Consider the following 13,343-nt stretch of genomic DNA (forward strand, 5'->3'; position numbering starts at 1 on the left):
GATTTGGGGACGTGTGGTGGGCAGTGTTGGACAATGTTTGGGAGGGCGGGTTGCGGGCAGTGTTGGACGTGGTTTGGGGGCGGGTGGTGGGCAGTGTTGAATAGTGTTTGGGAGGGCGGGTGGTGGGCAGTGTCTGACAGGGTTTGGGAGGGGTGGGTGGTGGGCGGTGTTGGACAGAGTTTGGGAGGGGCAGGTGGTGGGCAGTGTTGGACACGGTTTGGGGGCGCGGGCGGTGGGCAGTGTTGGACAGGGTTTGGAGGGCGGGCTGTGGCAGAGTTGGACAAGGTTTGGGAGGGCGGTGGTGTGCAGTGTTGAATCGGGTTTGGAGGGCGGGTGGTGGGCAGTGTTGGACAGGGTTTGGGAGGGCGGGTGGTGGGCAGTGTTGAATAGGTTTTGGGAGGGCGGGTGGTGGGCAGTGTTGGACAGGGTTTGGGATGGGCGAGCGGTGGGCAGTGTTGGACAGGGATTGGGAGGGGTGAGCAGTGGGCAGTGTTGGACAGGGTTTGGGAGTGCAGGCGGTGGGCGGTGTTCAATAGGGTTTGGAGGGCGGGCAGTGGGCAGTGATGAATAGGGTTTGGGAGGGCGGGCTTTGGACGGTGTTGGACAGGGTTTGTGGGCGGGTGGTTGGTGGGTGGTGAGCCATGTTGGCCAGGGTTTGGGGGCGGGTGGTGGGCAGTGTTGGACAGGATTTGGGGACGTGTGGTGGGCAGTGTTGGACAATGTTTGGGAGGGCGGGTTGCGGATGGGCAGTGTTGGATGGGTTTCGGATGGGCGAGCGGTGGGCAGTGTTGGACAGGGTTTGGGAGGGGCGAGCAGTGGGCAGTGTTGGACAGGGTTTGGGAGGGCAGGCAGTGGGCGGTGTTGAATATGGTTTGGGAGGGCAATGGGTGGTGAGCCATGTTAGACAGCGTTTGGGTCCGTGTGGTGGGCAGTGTTGGACAGGATTTGGTGGCGGGTGGTGGGCAGTGTTGGACAATGTTTGGGAGGGCGGGTGGTGGGCAGTGTTGGACGCGGTTTGGGGACGGGGGGTGGGCAGTGTTGGACAGGCTTTGGAGGGCGGGTGGTGGGAAGTGTTCGACGGGGTTTGGGAGGGCAGGTGGTGTGCAGTGTTGGATGGGTTTGGAGGCGGGTGGTTGACGGGTGGTGGGCATTGTTGGACAGGGTTTGCAGGCGGGTGATTGGCGGCTGGTGGGCAGTGTTGGACAGGGTTTGTGGGTGGGTGGTGGGCAGTGTTGGACGGGGTTTTGGAGGGCGGGTGGTGGGCAGTGTTGGACCGGGTTTGGGGGGGCGGGCGGTGGGCAGTGTTGGACAGGGTTTTGGAGGGCGGACGGTGGGCAGTGTTGAATAGTGTTTGGGAGGGCGGGTGGTGGGCAGTGTTGGACAGGGTTTCGGATGGGCGAGCGGTGGGCAGTGTTGGACAGGGTTTGGGAGGGGCGAGCAGTGGGCAGTGTTGGACAGGGTTTGGGAGGGCAGGCAGTGGGCGGTGTTGAATAGGGTTTGGAGGGCGGGCGGTGGGCAGTGATGAATATGGTTTGGGAGGGCAATGGGTGGTGAGCCATGTTAGACAGCGTTTGGGTCCGTGTGGTGGGCAGTGTTGGACAGGATTTGGTGGCGGGTGGTGGGCAGTGTTGGACAATGTTTGGGAGGGCGGGTGGTGGGCAGTGTTGGACGCGGTTTGGGGGCGGGGGGTGGGCAGTGTTGGACAGGCTTTGGAGGGCGGGCGGTGGGAAGTGTTCGACGGGGTTTGGGAGGGCAGGTGGTGTGCAGTGTTGGATGGGTTTGGAGGCGGGTGGTTGATGGGTGGTGGGCAGTGTTGGACAGAGTTTGCAGGCGGGTGATTGGCGGCTGGTGGGCAGTGTTGGACAGGGTTTGTGGGTGGGTGGTGGGCAGTGTTGGACGGGGTTTTGGAGGGCGGGTGGTGGGCAGTGTTGGACCGGGTTTGGGGGGGCGGGCGGTGGGCAGTGTTGGACAGGGTTTTGGAGGGCGGACGGTGGGCAGTGTTGGATAGTGTTTGGGAGGGACGGGCGGTGGGCAGTGTTGGACGGGGTTTGGGAGGGCGGGCAGTGGGCAGTGTTGGACAGGGTTTGGGAGGGGCGTGTGGTGGGCGGTGTTGGACAGAGTTTGGGAGGGGCAGGTGGTGGGCAGTGTTGGACACGGTTTGGGGGTGCGGCCGGTGGGCAGTGTCAGACAGGATTTGGGAGGGCAGGTGGTGGGCAGTGTTGGACAGGTTTTGGTGGCGGGTGGTGGGCAGTGTTGGACAGGGTTTGGAGGGCGGGCGGTGGGAAGTGTTCGACGGGGTTTGGGAGGGCAGGTGGTGTGCAGTGTTGGATGGGTTTGGAGGCGGGTGGTTGACGGGTGGTGGGCAGTGTTGGACAGGGCTTGCGGGTGGGTGGTTGGCGGGTGGTGGGCAGTGTTGGACAGGGTTTGGAAGGCGCAGTGTTGGACGGGGTTTGGGGGGGTGGGCAGTGGGCGGTGTTGGACAGGATTTGTGTGGGGAGGGCGGTGGGCAGTGTTGGACGAGGTTTGAAAGTGCAGGCGGTGGGTGGTGTTGGACAGGGTTTGGGAGGGCGGGCGGAGGGTGGTGTTGGACGGCGTTTGGGACGGTGGGCGGTTAGTGGGTGGTGGGCGGTGTTGAATAGGGTTTGGCAGGGCGGGCGGTGGGCATTGTTGGACCTGGTTTGGGAGGGTGGGCAGTGGGCAGTGTTGGACAGTGTTTGGGGTCGGGCGTTGGGCAGTGTTGGACAGGGTTTGGAGGGCGGGCAGTGGGCAGTGTTGGACAGGGTTTGGGTGGGCGGGCGATGGGCCGTGTTGGACAGGGTGTGGATGGCGTGCTGTGGGCAGTATTGGACAGGGTTTGGGAGGGGTGGGGGGTGGGCAGTGTTGGACGGGGATTGGGAGGGCGGTTGGTTTACAGTGTTGGACAGGGCTTGGAGGGCGGGTTTTGGGCAGTGTTGGATGGGGTTTGGGAGGGCGGGAGGTGGACAGTGTTGGACGGGGTTTGTGGCAGGTGGTTAGCGGGTGGTTAGCGGGTGGTGGGCAGTGTCAGACAGGATTTGGGAGGGCAGGTGGTGGGCAGTGTTGGACAGGGTTTGGGGGCGGGTGGTTGGTGGGTCGTAGGCAGTGTTGGACAGGGTTTGGACGACGGGCGGTGGGCGGTGTTGGACAGGGTTTGGGCGGGCGGGTATTGGGCGGTGTTGGACAGGGTTTGGAGGGCTGGCAGTGGGCAATGTTGAATAGGGTTTGGGAGGGCCGGCGGTGGGCAGTGTTAAATAGGGTTTGGGAGGGTGGGAGGTGGGCAGTGTTGGACAGGATTTGGGGGATGGACGGTGGGCGGTGTTGAATAGGGTTTGGGAGGGCGGGTGGTGGGCAGTGTTGAAAAGGGTTTGGGAGGGTGGTTGGTGGGCAGTGTTGGACAGAGTTATGGGAGGGCGGGTGTTTGGCGGTGTCAGACAGGGTTTTGGAGGGCGGGTGGCGGGCAGTGTCTGACAGGGTTTGGGAGGGCGGGTTGTGGGCAGTGTTGCACAGGGTTTGGGTGATGGGCGGTGGGCAGTTTTGGACGTGTTTGGGAGGGCGGGTGGTGGGCAGTGTTGGACAGGGTTTGGGAGGGCATGCAGTGGGCAGTGTTGAATAGGGTTTGGGAGGGCGGTCGGTGGGCAGTGTTGAATAGGGTTTGGGAGGGCGGGTAGTAGGCAGTGTTGGACAGTGTTTGGGAGGGCTGGCGGTGGGCAGCGTTGGATAGGGTTTGGGAGGGGAGGGCGGTGGGCAATGTTGGACGGGGTTTGGGAGGACCGGCGGTGGGCAGTGTTGAATAGGGTTTGGGAGGGCAGGAGGTGGGCAGTGTTGGACAGGGTTTGGGAGGGCGGGCGGTGGGCATGTTGAATAGGGTTTGAGAGGGCGGGGGGTGGGCTGTGTTGAATAGGATTTGGGAGGGCGGGTTGTGGGCAATGTTGGACGGGGTTTGGGAGGGCATGCAGTGGACAGTGTTGAATAGGGTTTGGGAGGGCGGGCGGTGGGCAGTGTTGAATAGGGTTTGGGAGGGCGGGTAGTGGGCAGTGTTGGACAGTGTTTGGGAGGGCTGGCGGTGGGCAGTGTTGGATAGGGTTTGGGAGGGGAGGGCGGTGGGCAGTGTTGGACCGTGTTTGGGAGGGCCGGGGTTGGGCAGTGTTGGACAGGGTTTGGGAGGGCATGCAGTGGACAGTGTTGAATAGGGTTTGGGAGGGCGGGCGGTGGGCAGTGTTGAATAGGGTTTGGGAGGGCGGGTAGTGGGCTGTGTTTGGGAAGGCTGGCGGTGGGCAGTGTTGGATAGGGTTTGGGAGGGGAGGGCGTTGGGCAGTGTTGGCCGGGGTTTGGGAGGGCCGGCGGTGGGCAGTTTTGAATAGGGTTTGGGAGGGCGAGAGGTGGGCAGTGTCGGACAGGGTTTGGGAGGGCGGGCGGTGGGCAGTGTTGAATAGGGTTTGTGAGGGCGGGGGGTGGGCTGTGTTGACTAGGATTTGGGAGGGCGGGTTGTGGGCAGTGTTGGACGGGGTTTGGGAGGGCAGACGGTGGGCAATGTTGAATAGGGTTTGGGAGGGCGGGCGGTGGGCTGTGTTGGACCTGGTTTGCGTGAAGGGCGGTGGGCAGATTTGGACGTGTTTGGGAGGACGGGTGGTGGGCAGTGTTGGACAGGGTTTGGGAGGGCATGCGGTGGGCAGTGTTGGACGCTGTATTGGTGGGGCAGGCGGTGGGCCGTGTTGGACGGGGTTTGGGATGGGCAGGCGGTGGGCAGTGTTGAATAGGATTTGGGAGGGCGGGCTGTGGGCAGTGTTGAATAGGGTTTGGGAGGACGGGTGGTGTGCATTGTTGGACATGGTTTGGGAGTGCGGGAGGTGTGCAGTGTTGGACGGGGTTTGGAAGGCAGACAGTGGGTGGTGTTGGACGGGGTTTGGCGGGTGAGCGGTGGGCAGGGTTTGGGAGGGCAGGTGTTGGGCAGTTTTGGACAGGGTTTGGGGGGTGGGCTGTGGCAGTGTTGGTCGGGGTTTGAGAGGGCGGTCGGTGGGCAGTGATGGACGGGGTTTTGGAGGGCGGGCGGTGTGCAGTGTTGAATAGGGTTTGGGAGGGCGGGCAGTGGGCAGTGTTGAATAGGGTTTGGGAGGGCGGGTTGTGGGTGTGTTGGACGGGGTTTGGGTGACGGGCGCTGGGCAGTTTTGGACGTGTTTGGGAGGGCGGGTGGTGGGCAGTGTTGGACAGAGTTTGGGAGGGCATGCTGTGGGCAGTGTTGAATAGGGTTTGGGAGGGCGGGCGGTGGGCAGTGTTGAATAAGGTTTAGGAGGGCGGGTTGTGGGCAGTGTTGGACATGGTTTGTGAGGGCGGGCGGTGGGCAGTGTTGGACGGTGTTTGGGAGGGGCGGGCGGTGGGCGGTGTTGGACAGAGTTTGGGAGAGCAGGTGGTGGGCAGTGTTGGATGGGGTTTGGAGGGCGGGTGGTGGGCAGTGTTGGACAGGGTTTGGAGGGTGGGCGGTGGGCAGTGTTGGACGGGGTTTGGGAGGGCGGGTGGTGGGCCATGTTGGATAGGGTTTGGGGGTGGGCGGTGGGCAGTGTTGGACGGGGTTTGGGAGGGCGGACGGTGGGCGGTGTTGGACAGGGTTTGGAGGGCGGGTGTTGGGCAGTTTTGGACAGGGTTTGGGAGGGTGGGCTGTGGCAGTGTTGGACGGGGTTTGGGAGGGCGGGCGGTGGGCAGTGTTGGACGGGGTTTGGGAGGGGCAGGCGGTGGGCAGTGTTGGACAGGCCTATGGGAGGGCGGGTGATGGATAGTGTTGGACACGTTTTTGGAGGGCGGGCGGTGGGCAGTGTCTGACAGGGTTTGGGAGGGGTGGGTGGTGGGCGGTGTTGGACAGAGTTTGGGAGGGGCAGGTGGTGGGCAGTGTTGGACACGGTTTGGGGGCACGGGCGGTGGGCAGTGTTGGACAGGATTTGGAGGGCGGGCTGTGGCAGAGTTGGACAAGGTTTGGGAGGGCGGGTGGTGTGCAGTGTTGAATCGGGTTTGGAGGGCGGGTGGTGGGCAGTGTTGGACAGAGTTTGGGAGGGGCAGGTGGTGGGCAGTGTTGGACACGGTTTGGGGGTGCGGCCGGTGGGCAGTGTCAGACAGGATTTGGGAGGGCAGGTGGTGGGCAATGTTGGACAGGTTTTGGTGGCGGGTGGTGGGCAGTGTTGGACAGGGTTTGTGGGTGGGTGGTGGGCAGTGTTGGACAGGGTTTGGAGGGCGGGCGGTGGGAAGTGTTCGACGGGGTTTGGGAGGGCAGGTGGTGTGCAGTGTTGGATGGGTTTGGAGGCACGGGCGGTGGGCAGTGTTGGACAGGATTTGGAGGGCGGGCTGTGGCAGAGTTGGACAAGGTTTGGGAGGGCGGGTGGTGTGCAGTGTTGAATCGGGTTTGGAGGGCGGGTGGTGGGCAGTGTTGGACAGGGTTTGGGAGGGCGGGTGGTGGGCAGTGTTGAATAGGTTTTGGGAGGGCGGGTGGTGGGCAGTGTTGGACAGGGTTTGGGATGGGCGAGCGGTGGGCAGTGTTGGACAGGGTTTGGGAGGGGTGAGCAGTGGGCAGTGTTGGACAGGGTTTGGGAGTGCAGGCGGTGGGCGGTGTTGAATAGGGTTTGGAGGGCGGGCAGTGGGCAGTGATGAATAGGGTTTGGGAGGGCGGGCTTTGGACGGTGTTGGACAGGGTTTGTGGGCGGGTGGTTGGTGGGTGGTGAGCCATGTTGGCCAGGGTTTGGGGGCGGGTGGTGGGCAGTGTTGGACAGGATTTGGGGACGTGTGGTGGGCAGTGTTGGACAATGTTTGGGAGGGCGGGTTGCGGGCAGTGTTGGACGTGGTTTGGGGGCGGGTGGTGGGCAGTGTTGAATAGTGTTTGGGAGGGCGGGTGGTGGGCAGTGTTGGACAGGGTTTGGGAGGGGCGAGCAGTGGGCAGTGTTGGACAGGGTTTGGGAGGGCAGGCAGTGGGCGGTGTTGAATAGGGTTTGGAGGGCGGGCGGTGGGCAGTGATGAATATGGTTTGGGAGGGCAATGGGTGGTGAGCCATGTTAGACAGCGTTTGGGTCCGTGTGGTGGGCAGTGTTGGACAGGATTTGGTGGCGGGTGGTGGGCAGTGTTGGACAATGTTTGGGAGGGCGGGTGGTGGGCAGTGTTGGACGCGGTTTGGGGGCGGGCGGTGGGCAGTGTTGGACAGGCTTTGGAGGGCGGGTGGTGGGAAGTGTTCGACGGGGTTTGGGAGGGCAGGTGGTGTGCAGTGTTGGATGGGTTTGGAGGCGGGTGGTTGACGGGTGGTGGGCATTGTTGGACAGGGTTTGCAGGCGGGTGATTGGCGGCTGGTGGGCAGTGTTGGACAGGGTTTGTGGGTGGGTGGTGGGCAGTGTTGGACGGGGTTTTGGAGGGCGGGTGGTGGGCAGTGTTGGACCGGGTTTGGGGGGGCGGGCGGTGGGCAGTGTTGGACAGGGTTTTGGAGGGCGGACGGTGGGCAGTGTTGAATAGTGTTTGGGAGGGGCGAGCAGTGGGCAGTGTTGGACAGGGTTTGCAGGCGGGTGATTGGCGGCTGGTGGGCAGTGTTGGACAGGGCTTGTGGGTGGGTGGTGGGCAGTGTTGGACGGGGTTTTGGAGGGCGGGTGGTGGGCAGTGTTGGACCGGGTTTGGGGGGGCGGGCGGTGGGCAGTGTTGGACAGGGTTTTGGAGGGCGGACGGTGGGCAGTGTTGAATAGTGTTTGGGAGGGGCGAGCAGTGGGCAGTGTTGGACAGGGTTTGGGAGGGCAGGCAGTGGGCAGTGTTGGACCGGGTTTGGGGGGGCGGGCGGTGGGCAGTGTTGGACAGAGTTTTGGAGGGCGGACGGTGGGCAGTGTTGGACAGGGTTTCGGATAGGCGAGCGGTGGGCAGTGTTGGACAGGGTTTGGGAGGGGCGAGCAGTGGGCAGTGTTGGACAGGGTTTGGGAGGGCAGGCAGTGGGCGGTGTTGAATAGGGTTTGGAGGGCGGGCGGTGGGCAGTGATGAATATGGTTTGGGAGGGCAATGGGTGGTGAGCCATGTTAGACAGCGTTTGGGTCCGTGTGGTGGGCAGTGTTGGACAGGATTTGGTGGCGGGTGGTGGGCAGTGTTGGACAATGTTTGGGAGGGCGGGTGGTGGGCAGTGTTGGACGCGGTTTGGGGGCGGGGGGTGGGCAGTGTTGGACAGGCTTTGGAGGGCGGGCGGTGGGAAGTGTTCGACGGGGTTTGGGAGGGCAGGTGGTGTGCAGTGTTGGATGGGTTTGGAGGCGGGTGGTTGACGGGTGGTGGGCAGTGTTGGACAGAGTTTGCAGGCGGGTGATTGGCGGCTGGTGGGCAGTGTTGGACAGGGTTTGTGGGTGGGTGGTGGGCAGTGTTGGACGGGGTTTTGGAGGGCGGGTGGTGGGCAGTGTTGGACCGGGTTTGGGGGGGCGGGCGGTGGGCAGTGTTGGACAGGGTTTTGGAGGGCGGACGGTGGGCAGTGTTGGATAGTGTTTGGGAGGGACGGGCGGTGGGCAGTGTTGGACGGGGTTTGGGAGGGCGGGCAGTGGGCAGTGTTAAACTTGGTTTGGGAGGGGCGTGTGGTGGGCGGTGTTGGACAGAGTTTGGGAGGGGCAGGTGGTGGGCAGTGTTGGACACGGTTTGGGGGTGCGGCCGGTGGGCAGTGTCAGACAGGATTTGGGAGGGCAGGTGGTGGGCAGTGTTGGACAGGTTTTGGTGGCGGGTGGTGGGCAGTGTTGGACAGGGTTTGTGGGTGGGTGGTGGGCAGTGTTGGACAGGGTTTGGAGGGCGGGCGGTGGGAAGTGTTCGACGGGGTTTGGGAGGGCAGGTGGTGTGCAGTGTTGGATGGGTTTGGAGGCACGGGCGGTGGGCAGTGTTGGACAGGATTTGGAGGGCGGGCTGTGGCAGAGTTGGACAAGGTTTGGGAGGGCGGGTGGTGTGCAGTGTTGAATCGGGTTTGGAGGGCGGGTGGTGGGCAGTGTTGGACAGGGTTTGGGAGGGCGGGTGGTGGGCAGTGTTGAATAGGTTTTGGGAGGGCGGGTGGTGGGCAGTGTTGGACAGGGTTTGGGATGGGCGAGCGGTGGGCAGTGTTGGACAGGGTTTGGGAGGGGTGAGCAGTGGGCAGTGTTGGACAGGGTTTGGGAGTGCAGGCGGTGGGCGGTGTTGAATAGGGTTTGGAGGGCGGGCAGTGGGCAGTGATGAATAGGGTTTGGGAGGGCGGGCTTTGGACGGTGTTGGACAGGGTTTGTGGGCGGGTGGTTGGTGGGTGGTGAGCCATGTTGGCCAGGGTTTGGGGGCGGGTGGTGGGCAGTGTTGGACAGGATTTGGGGACGTGTGGTGGGCAGTGTTGGACAATGTTTGGGAGGGCGGGTTGCGGGCAGTGTTGGACGTGGTTTGGGGGCGGGTGGTGGGCAGTGTTGAATAGTGTTTGGGAGGGCGGGTGGTGGGCAGTGTTGGACAGGGTTTGGGAGGGGCGAGCAGTGGGCAGTGTTGGACAGGGTTTGGGAGGGCAGGCAGTGGGCGGTGTTGAATAGGGTTTGGAGGGCGGGCGGTGGGCAGTGATGAATATGGTTTGGGAGGGCAATGGATGGTGAGCCATGTTAGACAGCGTTTGGGTCCGCGTGGTGGGCAGTGTTGGACAGGATTTGGTGGCGGGTGGTGGGCAGTGTTGGACAATGTTTGGGAGGGCGGGTGGTGGGCAGTGTTGGACGCGGTTTGGGGGCGGGGGGTGGGCAGTGTTGGACAGGCTTTGGAGGGCGGGTGGTGGGAAGTGTTCGACGGGGTTTGGGAGGGCAGGTGGTGTGCAGTGTTGGATGGGTTTGGAGGCGGGTGGTTGACGGGTGGTGGGCATTGTTGGACAGGGTTTGCAGGCGGGTGATTGGCGGCTGGTGGGCAGTGTTGGACAGGGTTTGTGGGTGGGTGGTGGGCAGTGTTGGACGGGGTTTTGGAGGGCGGGTGGTGGGCAGTGTTGGACCGGGTTTGGGGGGGCGGGCGGTGGGCAGTGTTGGACAGGGATTTGGAGGGCGGACGGTGGGCAGTGTTGAATAGTGTTTGGGAGGGGCGAGCAGTGGGCAGTGTTGGACAGGGTTTAGGAGGGCAGGCAGTGGGCAGTGTTGGACCGGGTTTGGGGGGGCGGGCGGTGGGCAGTGTTGGACAGGGTTTTGGATGGGCGAGCGGTGGGCAGTGTTGGACAGGGTTTGGGAGGGGCGAGCAGTGGGCAGTGTTGGACAGGGTTTGGGAGGGCAGGCAGTGGGCGGTGTTGAATAGGGTTTGGAGGGCGGGCGGTGGGCAGTGATGAATATGGTTTGGGAGGGCAATGGGTGGTGAGCCATGTTAGACAGCGTTTGGGTCCGTGTGGTGGGCAGTGTTGGACAGGATTTGGTGGCGGGTGGTGGGCAGTGTTGGACAATGTTTGGGAGGGCGGGTGGTGGGCAGTGTTGGACGCGGTTTGGGGGCGGGGGGTGGGCAGTGTTGGACAGGCTTTGGAGGGCGGGCGGTGGGAAGTGTTCGACGGGGTTTGGGAGGGCAGGTGGTGTGCAGTGTTGGATGGGTTTGGGAGGGGCGAGCAGTGGGCAGTGTTGGACAGGGTTTGGGAGGGCAGGCAGTGGGCGGTGTTGAATAGGGTTTGGAGGGCGGGCGGTGGGCAGTGATGAATATGGTTTGGGAGGGCAATGGGTGGTGAGCCATGTTAGACAGCGTTTGGGTCCGTGTGGTGGGCAGTGTTGGACAGGATTTGGTGGCGGGTGGTGGGCAGTGTTGGACAATGTTTGGGAGGGCGGGTGGTGGGCAGTGTTGGACGCGGTTTGGGGGCGGGGGGTGGGCAGTGTTGGACAGGCTTTGGAGGGCGGGCGGTGGGAAGTGTTCGACGGGGTTTGGGAGGGCAGGTGGTGTGCAGTGTTGGATGGGTTTGGAGGCGGGTGGTTGACGGGTGGTGGGCAGTGTTGGACAGAGTTTGCAGGCGGGTGATTGGCGGCTGGTGGGCAGTGTTGGACAGGGTTTGTGGGTGGGTGGTGGGCAGTGTTGGACGGGGTTTTGGAGGGCGGGTGGTGGGCAGTGTTGGACCGGGTTTGGGGGGGCGGGCGGTGGGCAGTGTTGGACAGGGTTTTGGAGGGCGGACGGTGGGCAGTGTTGGATAGTGTTTGGGAGGGACGGGCGGTGGGCAGTGTTGGACGGGGTTTGGGAGGGCGGGCAGTGGGCAGTGTTAAACTTGGTTTGGGAGGGGCGTGTGGTGGGCGGTGTTGGACAGAGTTTGGGAGGGGCAGGTGGTGGGCAGTGTTGGACACGGTTTGGGGGTGCGGCCGGTGGGCAGTGTCAGACAGGATTTGGGAGGGCAGGTGGTGGGCAGTGTTGGACAGGTTTTGGTGGCGGGTGGTGGGCAGTGTTGGACAGGGTTTGTGGGTGGGTGGTGGGCAGTGTTGGACAGGGTTTGGAGGGCGGGCGGTGGGAAGTGTTCGACGGGGTTTGGGAGGGCAGGTGGTGTGCAGTGTTGGATGGGTTTGGAGGCGGGTGGTTGGCGGGTGGTGGGCAGTGTTGGACAGGGTTTGTGGGTGGGTGGTGGGCAGTGTTGGACAGGGTTTGGAAGGCGCAGTGTTGGACGGAGTTTGGGGGGGCAGGCAGTGGGCGGTGTTGGACAGGATTTGTGTGGGGAGGGCGGTGGGCAGTGTTGGACGAGGTTTGAAAGTGCAGGCGGTGGGTGGTGTCTGACAGGGTTTGGGAGGGGTGGGTGGTGGGCGGTGTTGGACACGGTTTGGGGGCACGGGCGGTGGGCAGTGTTGGACAGGATTTGGAGGGCGGGCTGTGGCAGAGTTGGACAAGGTTTGGGAGGGCGGGTGGTGTGCAGTGTTGAATCGGGTTTGGAGGGCGGGTGGTGGGCAGTGTTGGACAGGGTTTGGGAGGGCGGGTGGTGGGCAGTGTTGAATAGGTTTTGGGAGGGCGGGTGGTGGGCAGTGTTGGACAGGGTTTGGGATGGGCGAGCGGTGGGCAGTGTTGGACAGGGTTTGGGAGGGGTGAGCAGTGGGCAGTGTTGGACAGGGTTTGGGAGTGCAGGCGGTGGGCGGTGTTGAATAGGGTTTGGAGGGCGGGCAGTGGGCAGTGATGAATAGGGTTTGGGAGGGCGGGCTTTGGACGGTGTTGGACAGGGTTTGTGGGCGGGTGGTTGGTGGGTGGTGAGCCATGTTGGCCAGGGTTTGGGGGCGGGTTGTGGGCAGTGTTGGACAGGATTTGGGGACGTGTGGTGGGCAGTGTTGGACAATGTTTGGGAGGGCGGGTTGCGGGCAGTGTTGGACGTGGTTTGGGGGCGGGTGGTGGGCAGTGTTGAATAGTGTTTGGGAGGGCGGGTGGTGGGCAGTGTTGGACAGGGTTTGGGAGGGGCGAGCAGTGGGCAGTGTTGGACAGGGTTTGGGAGGGCAGGCAGTGGGCGGTGTTGAATAGGGTTTGGAGGGCGGGCGGTGGGCAGTGATGAATATGGTTTGGGAGGGCAATGGGTGGTGAGCCATGTTAGACAGCGTTTGGGTCCGTGTGGTGGGCAGTGTTGGACAGGATTTGGTGGCGGGTGGTGGGCAGTGTTGGACAATGTTTGGGAGGGCGGGTGGTGGGCAGTGTTGGACGCGGTTTGGGGGCGGGGGGTGGGCAGTGTTGGACAGGCTTTGGAGGGCGGGCGGTGGGAAGTGTTCGACGGGGTTTGGGAGGGCAGGTGGTGTGCAGTGTTGGATGGGTTTGGAGGCGGGTGGTTGACGGGTGGTGGGCATTGTTGGACAGGGTTTGCAGGCGGGTGATTGGCGGCTGGTGGGCAGTGTTGGACAGGGTTTGTGGGTGGGTGGTGGGCAGTGTTGGACGGGGTTTTGGAGGGCGGGTGGTGGGCAGTGTTGGACCGGGTTTGGGGGGGCGGACGGTGGGCAGTGTTGGGTAGTGTTTGGGAGGGACGGGCGGTGGGCAGTGTTGGACGGGGTTTGGGAGGGCGGGCAGTGGGCAGTGTTAAACTTGGTTTGGGAGGGGCGTGTGGTGGGCGATGTTGGACAGAGTTTGGGAGGGGCAGGTGGTGGGCAGTGTTGGACACGGTTTGGGGGTGCGGCCGGTGGGCAGTGTTGGACAGGGTTTCGGATGGGCGAGCGGTGGGCGGTGTTGAATAGGGTTTGGAGGGCGGGCGGTGGGCAGTGATGAATATGGTTTGGGAGGGCAATGGGTGGTGAGCCATGTTAGACAGCGTTTGGGTCCGTGTGGTGGGCAGTGTTGGACAGGATTTGGTGGCGGGTGGTGGGCAGTGTTGGACAATGTTTGGGAGGGCGGGTGGTGGGCAGTGTTGGACGCGTTTTGGGGGCGGGGGGTGGGCAGTGTTGGACAGGCTT

The sequence above is a fragment of the Chiloscyllium plagiosum genome, unplaced genomic scaffold (genome assembly GCF_037043375.1).
Source record: "Chiloscyllium plagiosum isolate Xiang-an unplaced genomic scaffold, Cpla_swu_hap1 HiC_scaffold_2, whole genome shotgun sequence".
NCBI classification, from domain to species: Eukaryota; Metazoa; Chordata; class Chondrichthyes; order Orectolobiformes; family Hemiscylliidae; genus Chiloscyllium; species Chiloscyllium plagiosum.